This window comes from Apium graveolens, chromosome 3, assembly GCF_009905375.1.
Source record: "Apium graveolens cultivar Ventura chromosome 3, ASM990537v1, whole genome shotgun sequence".
Taxonomy (NCBI): Eukaryota; Viridiplantae; Streptophyta; class Magnoliopsida; order Apiales; family Apiaceae; genus Apium; species Apium graveolens.
In genome coordinates, this window is record NC_133649.1 from 58,131,274 (window position 1) to 58,145,266 (window position 13,993).

The 13,993-nt window shown below is 38.0% G+C and overlaps 1 long non-coding RNA gene across 1 annotated transcript; it reads left to right on the forward strand.

The window, feature by feature from the left end:
* The first annotated feature begins 12,328 nt into the window (after positions 1-12,328).
* LOC141710726 (uncharacterized) lies at positions 12,329-13,389 on the forward strand. Its single transcript, XR_012571038.1, has 3 exons — positions 12,329-12,666; positions 12,770-12,930; positions 13,058-13,389. It is a non-coding gene; the product is annotated as an uncharacterized LOC141710726 (long non-coding RNA).
* The last annotated feature ends 604 nt before the right edge of the window (positions 13,390-13,993 follow it).

Here is a 13,993-nt window from a genome sequence, read left to right on the forward strand (position 1 = left end):
AGTAAGTTTTCATACAAGTTCTGAGTTATAGTCTTCAGGACTTAATCATCAGACCATATAACTAGAACGTGTCCTCAGAATTTGTGCAAAGGGACACAGTGACTGTTTGTCTAAAAGAACATAGACCACCACAAAAATTTCATCATTCATATGGAGTGATTTGTGTGTGCATTAAGCTAAATAACTAATAAAGAGTAAAGTCTGATTTACTTCAGTACATCTTAGAAATAAGTCATAATTAAAATTTTGCTAAAGAGCTGTCATTATCCTGAAACCTACTGATAAATGAGTTCATGCATGAGTCCACCTCAACTGTTTTTGTGCTAATTTTATGCATCTTTAAAATTCTCTTTTACAGTGGCTTCTCAGTGTAAGTGAGTCACGACTGCTTATCAGAATTTATGCTATTATCAGAGTATTTCTCCAGTAATCATAGAGTGTGAACAGTCACCAAGAAAAATATTTTGCTTTTCTAATGCATATTTACTTAATACCAGCTATGCACTTGGGTCGTCCCATTCACATTTTTACTCTAGATCTCAAAGGAGTACCTGATATTATTCTTTGATTTTTTTTTTTCTTTTGATAAGTGAGGTTTATCAGCACTTAGTACATTCAGCAGTTTTACTAGAATCAGAACTTAAACAGATGAGTAGCATTATTCTAATTTGGGACTTAGTAATAAGATGAATAAAGTAAACTAAACTAAGCTCAAGTATCAGAATTTGCTTGTGTCATAAGATTTCCACAGAAATAATTACTTCTTTCATGGGATCATTTGTTTATTGAAGACTAGTAGGTCAGTATCTAGCACAATTATCCTCATAGGATAGAATGATTACTTAAACAGATATATCACTTATTAGAGTTAAGAGATATGTATCAGACAACAGTCAGTACTTAAAAACATTTATCAATTAATGCACAGAATATACAAAGAGATTAATTCTGTAAATACTGATCATAAAGTCTGATAACATAGAACAAGTTTAAGCAGATTTAGAGAAAGAACCTGAAATCATTCCAAGTTCATTTACCAATTTTGTAAAGGTAGCTTCACATAGTGGTTTTGTGAAGATATCTGCTACTTGTTGATCTGTGGGAACAAAATGCAATTCCACTGTACCTTCATCCACATGTTCCCTGATGAAATGGTACCTGATGCTGATGTGCTTTGTCATAGAGTGTTGAACTGGATTACCTGTCATAGCAATAGCACTTTGATTATCACAGTAAATAGGGATTTTGAAATATGTTAACCCATAATCCAGTAACTGATTCTTCATCCAAAGAATCTGTGCACAGCAGCTTCCTGCAGCAATATACTCTGCTTCTGCAGTTGATGTGGAAATTGACTTTTGTTTCTTGCTATACCAAGAAACCAACCTGCCTCCAAGAAATTGGCAGCTACCACTTGTGCTTTTCCTGTCAATTTTGCAACCTGCAAAATCTGCATCTGAGTAACCTATTAATTTAAAATCTGATTCTCTAGGATACCATAATCCTAGATCAGCTGTTCCTTTAAGATACTTAAAGATTCTTTTTACAGCTGTTAAGTGAGGTTCTCTTGGATCTGCTTGAAATCTTGCACAAAGACAGGTAGCAAACATGATATCTGGTCTACTAGCAGTTAGATAGAGAAGTGAGCCAATCATACCTCTGTAATCAGTGATATCTACTGAATTACCAGTATCCTTATCCAGTTTTGTTGCAGTGGCCATGGGAGTGGATGCACTTGAACAGTCTTGCATTCCAAATTTCTTCAGCAAGTTTCTGGTATACTTAGATTGACAAATAAAAGTTCCTTCTTCACTCTGCTTGACTTGAAGGCCCAGAAAATAACTAAGTTCTCCCATCATACTCATCTGATATCTTGACTGCATTAGTTTGGCAAACTTTTTGCAAAGTTTGTCATTTGGAGACCCAAAAATAATATCATCAACATAAATCTGGATCAAAAGTAAGTCCTTGCCATGGTTGAGATAGAACAGTGTTTTGTCAATAGTTCCTCTGTTGAATCCACTTTCCAGAAGAAACTGAGCTAAAGTCTCATACCATGCTCTAGGAGCTTGCTTAAGTCCATAAAGTGCTTTATCAAGCCTGTAGACATAATCTGGATGTTTGGAATCTACAAAGCCTGGAGGTTGTTCAACATATACTTCCTCTTCCAATTCTCCATTGAGAAAAGCACTTTTCACATCCATTTGAAAGACAGTAAACTTTTTGTGAGCAGCATAAGCCATGAATATCCTTATGGCTTCTAACCTAGCAACTGGCGCAAATGTTTCATCATAGTCAACTCCCTCCTGTTGAGAATATCCTTTTGCAACCAGCCTTGCCTTGTTCCTTACAATTATGCCATCACTGTCAGTTTTGTTTCTGAATACCCACTTTGTACCAACAACCGATCTATTCTTAGGTCTTAGGCACTAAGGTCCAGACTTTGTTTCTTTCAAATTCATTCAACTCTTCCTGCATTGCTTGCACCCAATCAGCATCTTGAAGAGCTTCTTCCACTTTCTTTGGCTCAGACTGAGAGAGAAAAGAATTGTAAAGACATTCATTCGAAGTACCTGTTCTAGTTCTGACACCTGCCTCAGGATTTCCAATTATCAAATCAGGTGTATGTGATTTTGTCCACTTCCTTGCAGATGGAAGATTTTCTCTAGAACTGGATGCTCCCCCATGATTCATGCTGTCTTCGGTTTCATTTTCTGATGCTCCCCCTGAAACTATGCTCTCTGAGTTGGATCCTTCAGTATTTAGATTTTCAGTACTGTCAGTACTTGGCTTATCAGAACTTGACGAATCAGAATTTGAAGAGCCAGATGTATGTTCTGATGCTTCTTGAGATGTGATAATATCTTGAGTATGCTCCCCCTGCATTGGTGCATCTTCCTTTGACGTAGTCACCACAGTTTCAATAACATCAGAGTTTAATCCATCAGAATTTACAGTATCAGGACTTAGACTGTCAGGACTTGAGGTATCAGAATATGAATCTTCATTTTCAAATCTCAGCTGATCATGATCAATGCAATCTTCAAGTCCAGTGATCTTCTTGTCATCAAAAGAGACATTGATAGATTCCATGACCACTTTTGTTCTCAAATTATAGACTCTGAAGGCTTTTGTAGAAAGTGGATATCCAACAAAGATTCCCTCATCAGCTTTTAGATCAAACTTGGATAGCTGTTCAGGATGAGTCTTGAGAACAAAACACTTACATCCAAATACATGAAAGTATTTGAGATTTGGCTTCTTGTTCTTCACCATCTCATATGGTGTTTTTCCATGCTTGTTAATGAGTGTTACATTTTGAGTAAAACAAGCAGTCTGCACAGCTTCAGCCCAGAAATAGGTTGGAAGCTTTGCTTCTTCAAGCATTGTTCGTACAGCTTCAATGAGAGTTCTATTCTTCCTTTCAACAACTCCATTTTGCTGTGGAGTTCCAGGAGCAGAAAATTCCTGCTTTATTCCATGATTTTTGCAGAACTCTTCCATTATCAGATTCTTGAATTCAGTGCCATTATCACTCCTCAAAATTTTCACAGAATCTTTGATCAATTTATCCAGATGTTTGACATGATCAATCAGGATAGATGCAGTTTCACTTTTTGTGTGCAAGAAATACACCCATATGTATCTGGTGAACTCATCTACTATGACCAACGCATATTTCTTCTTTGCAATAGACATGACATTCACTGGACCAAATAGATCAACATGAAGTAGATAATAAGGCTCAAGAATTGATGATTCAGTCTTGCTCTTGAATGAAGATTTTCTTTGTTTAGCCTTCTGACATGAGTCACAAAGACCATCAGGAACAAACACTGATTTTGGCAGTCCTCTCACAAGATCTTTCTTAATCAGTTCATTTATCTTGTTGAAGTTTAAATGAGAGAGTTTCTTGTGCCAATTCCAGCTTTCTTCAGTTGAGGCTCTACTCACTAAACAGATTGCAGAACCATCAGAACTTGTTGAAAGCTTAGCTTCATAAATGTTACCACGCCTGAATCCCTTCAGAACAATTTTTTCTTTAGATTTACTAACTATTTCACAATGTTCTGCAAAGAAATCAACATGATAACCTCTGTCACAGATTTGACTTATACTCAGTAAGTTGTGTTTAAGTCCTGAGACCAGAGCTACATCATTAATGATGACATTCCCAAGATTGATATTGCCATATCCCAAAGTTTTTCCAATGTTGCCATCTCCATAAGAAACACTTGGGCCAGCTTTCTCCACAAAGTCTGATAGCAGGGCCTTATTTCCAGTCATATGTCCTGAACATCCACTGTCCAGAACTAAAATATTTTTCCTGTTGCCCTTTGTTTCAGCAGCTTCAGAACTGCTCTCAGAACTTGGTTTATCAGCATTTGCCATCAATGCATAGTTCTCCTCACTTTCAGAGTCTGAGGTGTCTGTCCAGCTTTTCTGCTTTGTGACAAGAGCTTTGCCTTTGTCACTCTTGGTCTTCTTGCAATCAGGAGATATGTGGCCTTTTTCACCACAATTATAACATTTAACATTAGCGTAATCTCCTCTGTCAGACTTTCCTCCTCTTCCTTCAGATCTTCTGAAATTCTTCTTATCAGAACTTATGCCTTTCCTGGAAAACTTCTTTCCCTTCCTGAACTTCCTGTATGCAATCTTTGTGATTCCCTTCACCATAAGAGCACACAGCTTCATCATCTCCTCATCAGCATCAGTTTCAGGCAAGCTTTCAGAATCTGAGTCATCATCACTCTCAGAACTTGATGACTCAGTATCAGACTTTATGATAAGAGCTTTACCCTTGTCTTTCTTTGAGGAAGGTGGTTTGGGGGATTCCTCTTCAGCCTTGAGAGCAACTGTCCTTAACTTTCCTCCTTTCCTCTTGCTTCTTTGTTCCATCTCAAGTTCATGAGTCTTGAGCATTCCATAGATTTCATCAAGAGTTGTTTCATCAAGATTGTAGTTGTCTCTTATTGTTGTTGCCTTCAAATCCCAACATTCAGGAAGAGCTAACAGGAATTTAAGGTTTGTATCTTCAAGATCATACTCCTTATTAACCAATGACAAGTCATTCAAGAGTTTGACAAATCTATCATATATATCAGTCAATGACTCATTAGTCCTAGAGTCAAAGTGTTCATACTCTTGAGTGAGTATTGTCTTCCTGTTCTTCTTAACTGTTTCAGTTCCTTGACACCTTGTCTCCAGTGCATCCCATATCTCCTTAGCAGTCTTGCAGTTGATTACCCTGTTTGACATTACATTATCAATGGCACTATGTAATAAGTGTCGTACCTTGGCATCCTTAGCAATAGATGATATATCTTCAGCAGTGTAATCACTCTTTTCCTTTGGTACGGTCTTTGCTGCTTCACCTGCAACTACAACAGCGAGCTTGGTAGGTTTGTGAGGCCCTTCCTTGATTCTATCAAGGTATTCTGGATCTGTTGCTTCCAGAAACATGGTCATCCTTACCTTCCATATGGGATATTCAGATGGTCTCAATATGGGAACTCTGATAGTCTCATATCGACTCTGAGTTGATGTCTTTGACGATTCCTCAGTTTTGGTAGGCTTAGTTGGAGTTTCTGTGTCAGACATGATTGTGTTTGGATCTTTAACTGTATGTATGTTAACAGAAGGCTCTGATACCACTTGTTAGGTCACACTTTCACTGTAGAGGGGGTGAATACAGTGTTTATTACAATCAAATCAAACTTTAGGAACTTATGTAACAGAAAACAAACTTTATTGAAACAATAAACTCTGTTACAATCTGGAACTATTATCTCTCAGTGATGAACAAAATATCACGAGAGCTGCTAGGGTTATAGTAAATAATATTCTCGATAATGATAACACTTATAGTGTAAACCCTATGTCTGTGTTTATATATTACACAGTTACAAGATAATCGCTAATTGATATGGAATATAATTCTGCTTCCTAATATATATCAATCAGATATCTTTCCTTCCAAGTATTCCATTCTTTACGGAATTCCTTCTTCATGCATATCTCTTCTTATGTTTATCTTGATCTTCTTAACTTTAATCAGCTACTGTCCTTATCTGATCGTCCTTCAGCACTTAAGTTCTGATATCTATCTCCTGATGCTTATCTCCTGATAACATAAGTACTGATATCCCTTAAGTTCTGACGTCCAGTATAAGTACTGATCAGTTAAGTACTGATTTGTTCTGTTCAAATAAGATCTGAAATCTAAACATAAAACATATTAGCCATGACATTATCAAATATATCTAACATTAACCATATCCTCTAATTACGATCACACAATTACATTCGCTTAGCTGGGCATCTCCAGAGATATACTGCCTCTATCTCGTCAAATGACTTGATCCCATTCAGAGTTTTACCACTCTTGCTTTTCTGGCAGTGTCAGTACCTTTTAGGTTTACAGGGGATAGACTCAGATACTATAGTATCATCTATGTAGCAAAGGTACTACCAACTCATCCTTACAGCTTGTTATTACCCATTGAATACACTTCGAGGGATCTCCTCTCATGTGTATTGGGTTCTCACTGTTGATGAATTATGATGGGTTGACAGTCCCATCCCCAACCTTGACTTAAGGACCACTACAGATTCCAGTCCTTTAGTAAGAGGATCAGCTATATTATTCTGAGTTCCTATGAACTCTATAGCTATGATCCTATCAGTCACTAAACCCCTTATAGACTTGAGTCTAACTTGGATGTGTCTCTTAGTTTTAGCATTATGTTTTTTACTGCTAATCTTGTCGATAGTTGTTCGACTATCACAGTGAATAGCAATAGCAGGAAGCGGTCTGCTTACTACAGGTATTGCAGACATAAGTTCGTGTAACCATTCAGCCTCCGTCCCTGTGGCATCAAGTGCACACAACTCAGCCTCAAAAGTAGACCGAGTAACAATAGTCTGTCTGCTTGACTTCCAGGATATTGCTCCACCAGCCAAGGTGAACACGTATCCAGTCACTCCATTGGAACTAGACTTCTTAGCTATCCAACTTGCATCACTGTACCCTTCAAGCACACCAGGAAATCTCCTGTAGTGTAAACTAAGGTACATTGTGCCTTTTAGATATCTAAGTACTCTATCAAGAGCATCCCAATGAGTTCTGTTTGGACAGCTTGTATATCTAGCCAATTTAGACACAGAATATGAAATATCTGGTCTAGTGCAGTTAGCAAGATACTGCAAGCTCCCAATAATCTGAGAATACCTTAACTGAGACACAGGCACTCCTGAAGTATTCTTGACAAGGGAAACTTTCGAATCATAAGGTGTACTAGCGATTCTACACTGTGAATAACCATATTTCTCAAGTATAGATTTCTCTATATAATGAGATTGAGTCAAGGTTATTCCTTCAGTGGACTGAATCAGTTTGATTCCAAGAATCACACTTGCCTCACCCATATCCTTCATTTTAAAATGTCTTTTCAAGAATTCTTTAGTCTCGTTAATAATCTCAATATTAGTTCCAAACAATAAAATGTCATCCACATATAGGCACAGAATAACACACTCATTACCTTTAACTTTAGTGTAGACACACTTATCACTTTCATTAATCTTATAACTGAAAGGCAATATAGTTTCATCAAACTTCTTATGCCAATCTCTGGGAGCTTTTTTCAAGCCATAGATGGACTTGATCAACTTACATACTTTCCTTTCATTGCCTGATGCAACAAATCCATCAGGCTGATCCATATAGATCTCTTCCTCAAGTTCACCATGAAGAAAAGCCGTCTTTACATCCATCTGATGGATGATAAGACCATGGACTGAAGCCAATGCTATAAGCATTCGGATTGTTACCATTCTTACAACCGGAGAGTATGTATCAAAATAATCAATTCCTTCCTTTTGCTTAAAACCCTTAGCTACCAGTCTAGCTTTGTACTTATCTATTGAGCCGTCAGGGTTCAACTTCCTTTTAAAGACCCATTTGCACCCAATAGTAGAACACCCAGGAGGGAGATCAACCAACTCCCATGTTCCATTAGAAACAATAGAGTCAATTTCACTCTTGACAGCGCCCTTCCAGTGCCTTGACTCAGAAGAATCCATAGCTTGCCGGAAAGTTAAAGGTTTGTCCTCGATATTGTAAGTGATGAAATCACCTCCAAAATCCTTGACTACTTTTGCACGCTTACTTCTCCTTGGTTCCTCTAGTTCCTTAGGACTAGAGCTACTACTAGGTTCCGCCCCCACATTTGTCATCTTTTCCACATGATCAGGAATAGAACTTGATGTGTGAGTAGGATCTTCCTCAGAAGTCATTTCAGGTATTCCAGTCTTCATAGGGTAGACATCCTCAAAGAATGTCGCATCTCGAAATTCAACTATCGTGTTTGCCACTATACCATCTATGTCAGATTTTAACACTAAAAATCTCATAGCTGTAGTGGTTTCAAGATAGCCCAGAAAGATACAGTCGACAGTCTTTGGACCTAGTTTCTTTCTCTTGTGTTCAGGAACAAGCACCTTAGCAAGGCACCCCCACACACGAAGATACTTAAGACTAGTCATCCTGCCTTTCCATAACTCCAAGGGTGTTTTATCCATGTATTTCAGAGGGACTCTATTCAAAATATGGCAAGCCATATTTAGAGCCTCTCCCCACATGTATTTAGGCAACCCAGAGTTAATAAGCATACTATTAATCATATCTTTAAATGTTCTGTTCTTTCGCTCAGCAACCCCATTAGACTCTGGTGTGTATGGTGGAGTAACTTCATGAACTATACCATTGTTTGCACAAAATTCATTAAAAGCATTACTCGTATACTCACCACCTCTATCAGATCTCAATCTTTTAAGTAGCTTACTAGTTTGTTTTTCTACTTCAGTTTTATATATAATGAATTTACTAAGTGCTTCATCCTTATGTCTAAGTAAATAAACATAACAGTATCTACTACTATCATCTATAAAAGTAATGAAGTATCTAAACTGGTCCTTGGTCAACACACCACCAAATTCACAAATATCAGTGTGTACTAAATCTAACAAGTCTGAATCCCTAACAACGTTATGAAAAGGTTTCCTTATCTGTTTAGCAGACACACATACTTGACATTTAGAATTCTTTTCTATGGTATATTTTGGAATCAACTCTAAGTTCATCATGTTCTTAAGAGCACCAAAGTTTAAATGACCTAGTCTAGCATGCCATATATTTGAGGATTCAATACAGTTAACAGTAGGAATAACATTATTATTCAAATTTTCCAAAACGGGATCCGCATTAATAACAAATAAACCATTTGACAAGTAACCCTTGCCAAAGAATGTACCAGTGTGAATAAGAACTACTTTATTACACTTGAACGAAATTTCAAAACCACTAGAAACTAAACAGCTTCCACTTATTATATTTCTACGCATGTTGGGAACATGATGCACTCTCGTCAGAGATAGAATACGTCCTGAAGGGAACTTCAGATCCACATTTCCAACTCCATGTACTTGAGCAACACTAGCATTCCCCATCTTTACAGTCAGGCTATGACTCTGTTGATAAGATACAAATAAACTAATATCAGCACAAATATGTACATTAGCTCCAGTATCTATCAACCATTCATTTGACAGATAGGTAGAAAATATCACAGGGTTGTAGGATACATACCGGTCAACGTCGGTTTCAGAAGCCGTAGCCTCACCAACAACCATGTTCACTACAGGCCCACTTGTGGTTCCAAACACAACATTCGCTTGCGCTACCTCGGTTTTCTTCGCTTTCTTTGTAGGGAAGTCCTTACTCCAGTGCCCAACCTGCCCACAAGACCAGCATGGTTTGTTTGCCTTGGGTTTCTTGGCCTTGTCCTTGTCACTCTTAGGTTTATTACTATTAGCTTTCTTAGCAAAAGCCTTCCTCTTTTGTCCTACAGTTGCTATGTTTACCTTTGAGGTACCGTGTTCAGTTGGCATCACATGTCCCTGTTTGGACTTGTGTTGTTCTTGCACCGAGATGTCCAGCATAAGGTTGGTCCAGGTGATCTCTCCTTTCTGTCTTTTCAGGGAGAGAGAGAACTCTTCCCAAGACTTCGGGAGTTTTTCAATCACACTCATCACCTTGAACTTCTCCGGGAGATTCATTCCAGACTCCTTCAAAGCATGCACTATCATCTCGAACTCATGCACCTGCTCAGTCATGGACTTATTGTCCACCAGCTTGAACTCGAGGAACCTTGCCACATAATACTTTTCTAGACCTTGTGAGTCAGTATTATGTGTCTGGTCCAGCTTCTCCCATAAGAGTTTTGCAGAGTAGGCATCAGAAGAATAGACATCAAACAAAGTGTTTGTTAGTGCCGCCAGAATGGCCGCCCTAGCCACTCCATCCTTCTCAGCCCACTTTGTAAAAGCCTTAACTGTGTCAGCCTTCTCTTGATCCACAACTGGTTTCTCATATTCCACAACCGGCCACAGACCCTTTATAGTCAACCACAACTTCATCCTTTTCTGCCAGCGAGAAAATCCAATGCCACCGTTGGATTTCTCCGGTAAACCGGTTAGTTCAACAGCCTGTGGGAAACTATAGGTGGTCCAATCAATGGCCCCAGCAGTTGCACCCGAACTGCTACCACCACCAACGATAACCTCACTTTCGTTAACCATTATGCTAAATTCTATATAACTAATATTCTTTTCAAGAATGTTGTAAAACTCACTAACAAATATAGCAACATAGAAGCAAGTGTATAAAGAATTTAGCAAGTTTAGGCCAAGACCACAGTTAACAAAACAAAACATGCAGGTAAACAAAATCAGTAACTGAAATAACGAGGAGAGAAAGAAAGTGTTAGGTCACACACACACTGTAGAGGGGGTGAATACAGTGTATAGTACACTCAAATCGAACTTTAAGAACTTAAGTAACAGAAAACAAACTTTATTGAAACAATAAACTCTGTTACAGTATGGAACTGTTACCTCTCAGTGATGAACAAATATCACGAGAGCTGTTAGGATTATAATGAATAATCTTTTCTAATAATGATAACACTTATAGTGTAAACCCTATATCTGTGTTTATATACTACACAGTTACAAGATAATCGCTAATTGATATGGAATATAATTCTGCTTCCTAAAATATATCAATCAGATATCTTTTCTTCCAAGTATTCCATTCTTCACGGAATTCCTTCTTCATGCATATCTCTTCTTATGTTTATCTCAATCTTCTTTCCTTTAATCAGTTACTGTCCTTATCTGATTGTCCTTCAACACTTAAGTTCTGATATCTATCTTCTGATGATTATCTCCTGATAATATAAGTACTGATATCCTTAAGTCCTGACTTCCAGTATAAGTACTGATCAACAGTTAAGTACTGATTTATCCTGTTCACGTAAGATTCTGAAAGCTAAACATAAAACATATTAGCCATGACATTATCAAATATATCTAACAGAAAGATGTATCTGAAACCATAGCTTTTAACAGTGACTAAAATAAAGGTTCACAGATACAAAATGCCAAGAAAAATGATCACAGCTGAGTCACCAGGCCTTACTCGAAGTCCTGGCTGCTCTTGAAGAGAATATTGCCCCTACCTGCTGCGTTTGGGATGCGCACAATATCTCCACCAGGATAAAACAGCTTGGAGTTTATGTTAACAGCAGCAACAAAAGCTCCACTTCGACCAGCACCTCAGTCGCCGGAAAATATCAGCACTTCAGGACTTGTGGGAGAGAAATGCAGAGAGGTTGAAGAGAAGAGAAGAGAATGTACCCACATTATTATCAGAACTTAAGTTAAGTTCTGATTTGATTCATCAGTACTTAAGTTCTGATTTTATTCATCAGTTCGTAAGTTCTGATTCTGATATCAGAACTTGTTACAGATCAGATTATTTGCAGGTTCAATGTATTTAGCGCCTCGCGTACGCGAGACGCCGAGACATTCGCCCAAATCGCCCTTCGACCCGCCCGGTCCGGTGCGTGGCGGGGCGGGGCGGGGCGGGGCGGGGCGCGCGGGTGTGTGTGCGCGTGAAGCACACAACAACACAATGGACCATCACACACCTTAGTAGTTGTATACTACTCATGTGGGTAATACCATATAAAGCACACAACCCCCTTTATTTCAATGTGGGACAAACATTCTCAAATATTCCAAGCTTTTCCAAGCTACTTTCAACTCTCATTTCATATGGATTTCATTAAGAAAATTCTTAAAACCATACATGAAAATTTAAGTTCAAATATCATTGAACAATTTTCAATCATTAGATTTTAGGATTAACATCAAGAACATAATTAAATTAAGCTCTAAAATCCTAATTTTCTAACAATCCCTACCCAGTGGTTTATTCTTTTCACATCCAACTCATGTAAGAATTACAAGCCTATCAAATCCTAGCATCGCTTTGTACAATCTTACAATGATTTTGGCATATATTGAAAAAAAAGATTAAGGTATGGAGTTTCTTTAGAGAGAGGACCATTCTACAAGAGGACAGCAGACTACATATGGATGTTCATTTTTGGAGCATGTTCTCTGCTGGTAATGACAGCTATTCCAATTCTACGGGTCCAATTCTTGAGTGTTTCCTTGGTTTCTATGATCGTCTATGTTTGGGGCCGGAATTTCCCAAATGAACTTGTTGATATCCATGGTTTAATTGAACTGAAGGTATATTAATATAAACATAACATGTGCATTTTTTCTTCCCTACTGTGATTTCTCAAATATGTTGTAAATCAAGCTCAATAATATTCATTAATGTCAAACGTAGGGAATCTACATCCCTTGGTTTATGCTCTTCGTAGATTGGCTGCTTAAAAATCCAGTAAAGCCAGATTTACTTGGAATTGCAGCAGGACATTTGTATCACTTCCTAACAGTAATTCATCCCCTTGCCGGTGGAAGAAGCTTATGCACTACTCCCTTGTGGCTGTATCCTTATTATATTTTTTGAAATGTGATATCTATCCGTTAATTGTCTCTTTACCCCTATTTATCAATCATAATACAATTAACTATATATATTAGATGTTCTTTAACCCTGTAATTATATATCTAGCCACAAGCTAGTTGCAATTTGGGAATCAGCTCACTAAATAAATGCTCCTATTAGGAAAATGGTTGCATTATAATTGTGTGGAACAAGTCATCGTCTCAGTGGCCACAGAGAGAGAAGCACTCATTCTTCATTGCAACTGTACACTGTCACATGGAGGGAAACGCAGCTGCTTCTGCTTAATAATATTTTTCGAAGGAGAATATGATACATGATGTTGCATAATATTGCAGTTGATAATTGTTAGTTTATATGTTCTGCCACCTGCAGAGATCATCTTTAATAGCTGAATGTATTTTTTTAGTATAACCAAACACATGTAGCCTTGAGTGTAAACAACGGAGAAGGTTCAGCGTTAGAACTTCAAATTGTTTTTCCTGTACCTTGTTTATTTGTTGTAGTTTTAAGAAATTTTCGCACATAATTCATTTACAATTTACATTGCTCGATTTTGATGCAGACAGGAAATCTTTTTCCCGACCGGTCGACCACATCCTTCGTAATCATATGTACAGTTATAAATCCTGATCAATAGATTTATTATGATATCATGCTACGAGTGAATTGATATCATCTTTGATAACTCCATATCACGGTCTGGTCCTTCCGACACTGCACATGAACCCTTCTTGCGAGATTAAGCGGCCGTTGGTTGTCAACAAAACAACATCTCCGCGGCACCTCCATTATAAGAGTAAGAACTCGATTTTGGATGATGAAGATAGAAGCGTAAGATGGCTGTGTGTTTGAGTGTGTAGAGGAGAGCGTAACCCCTAAATCCTTTCTCCTTGCGGTATTTACAGCCCAATAATAGGGTTTAGGGTTGGTACCTTTCGATTAGGGTCGTTCGGTACTGGGGGCGGAGGACGCCTGACTTTAAAAGATTACTTACACGTGTCTAGGCAATGACCGACTTAGAATGTGCCAAGAGCGTATTGA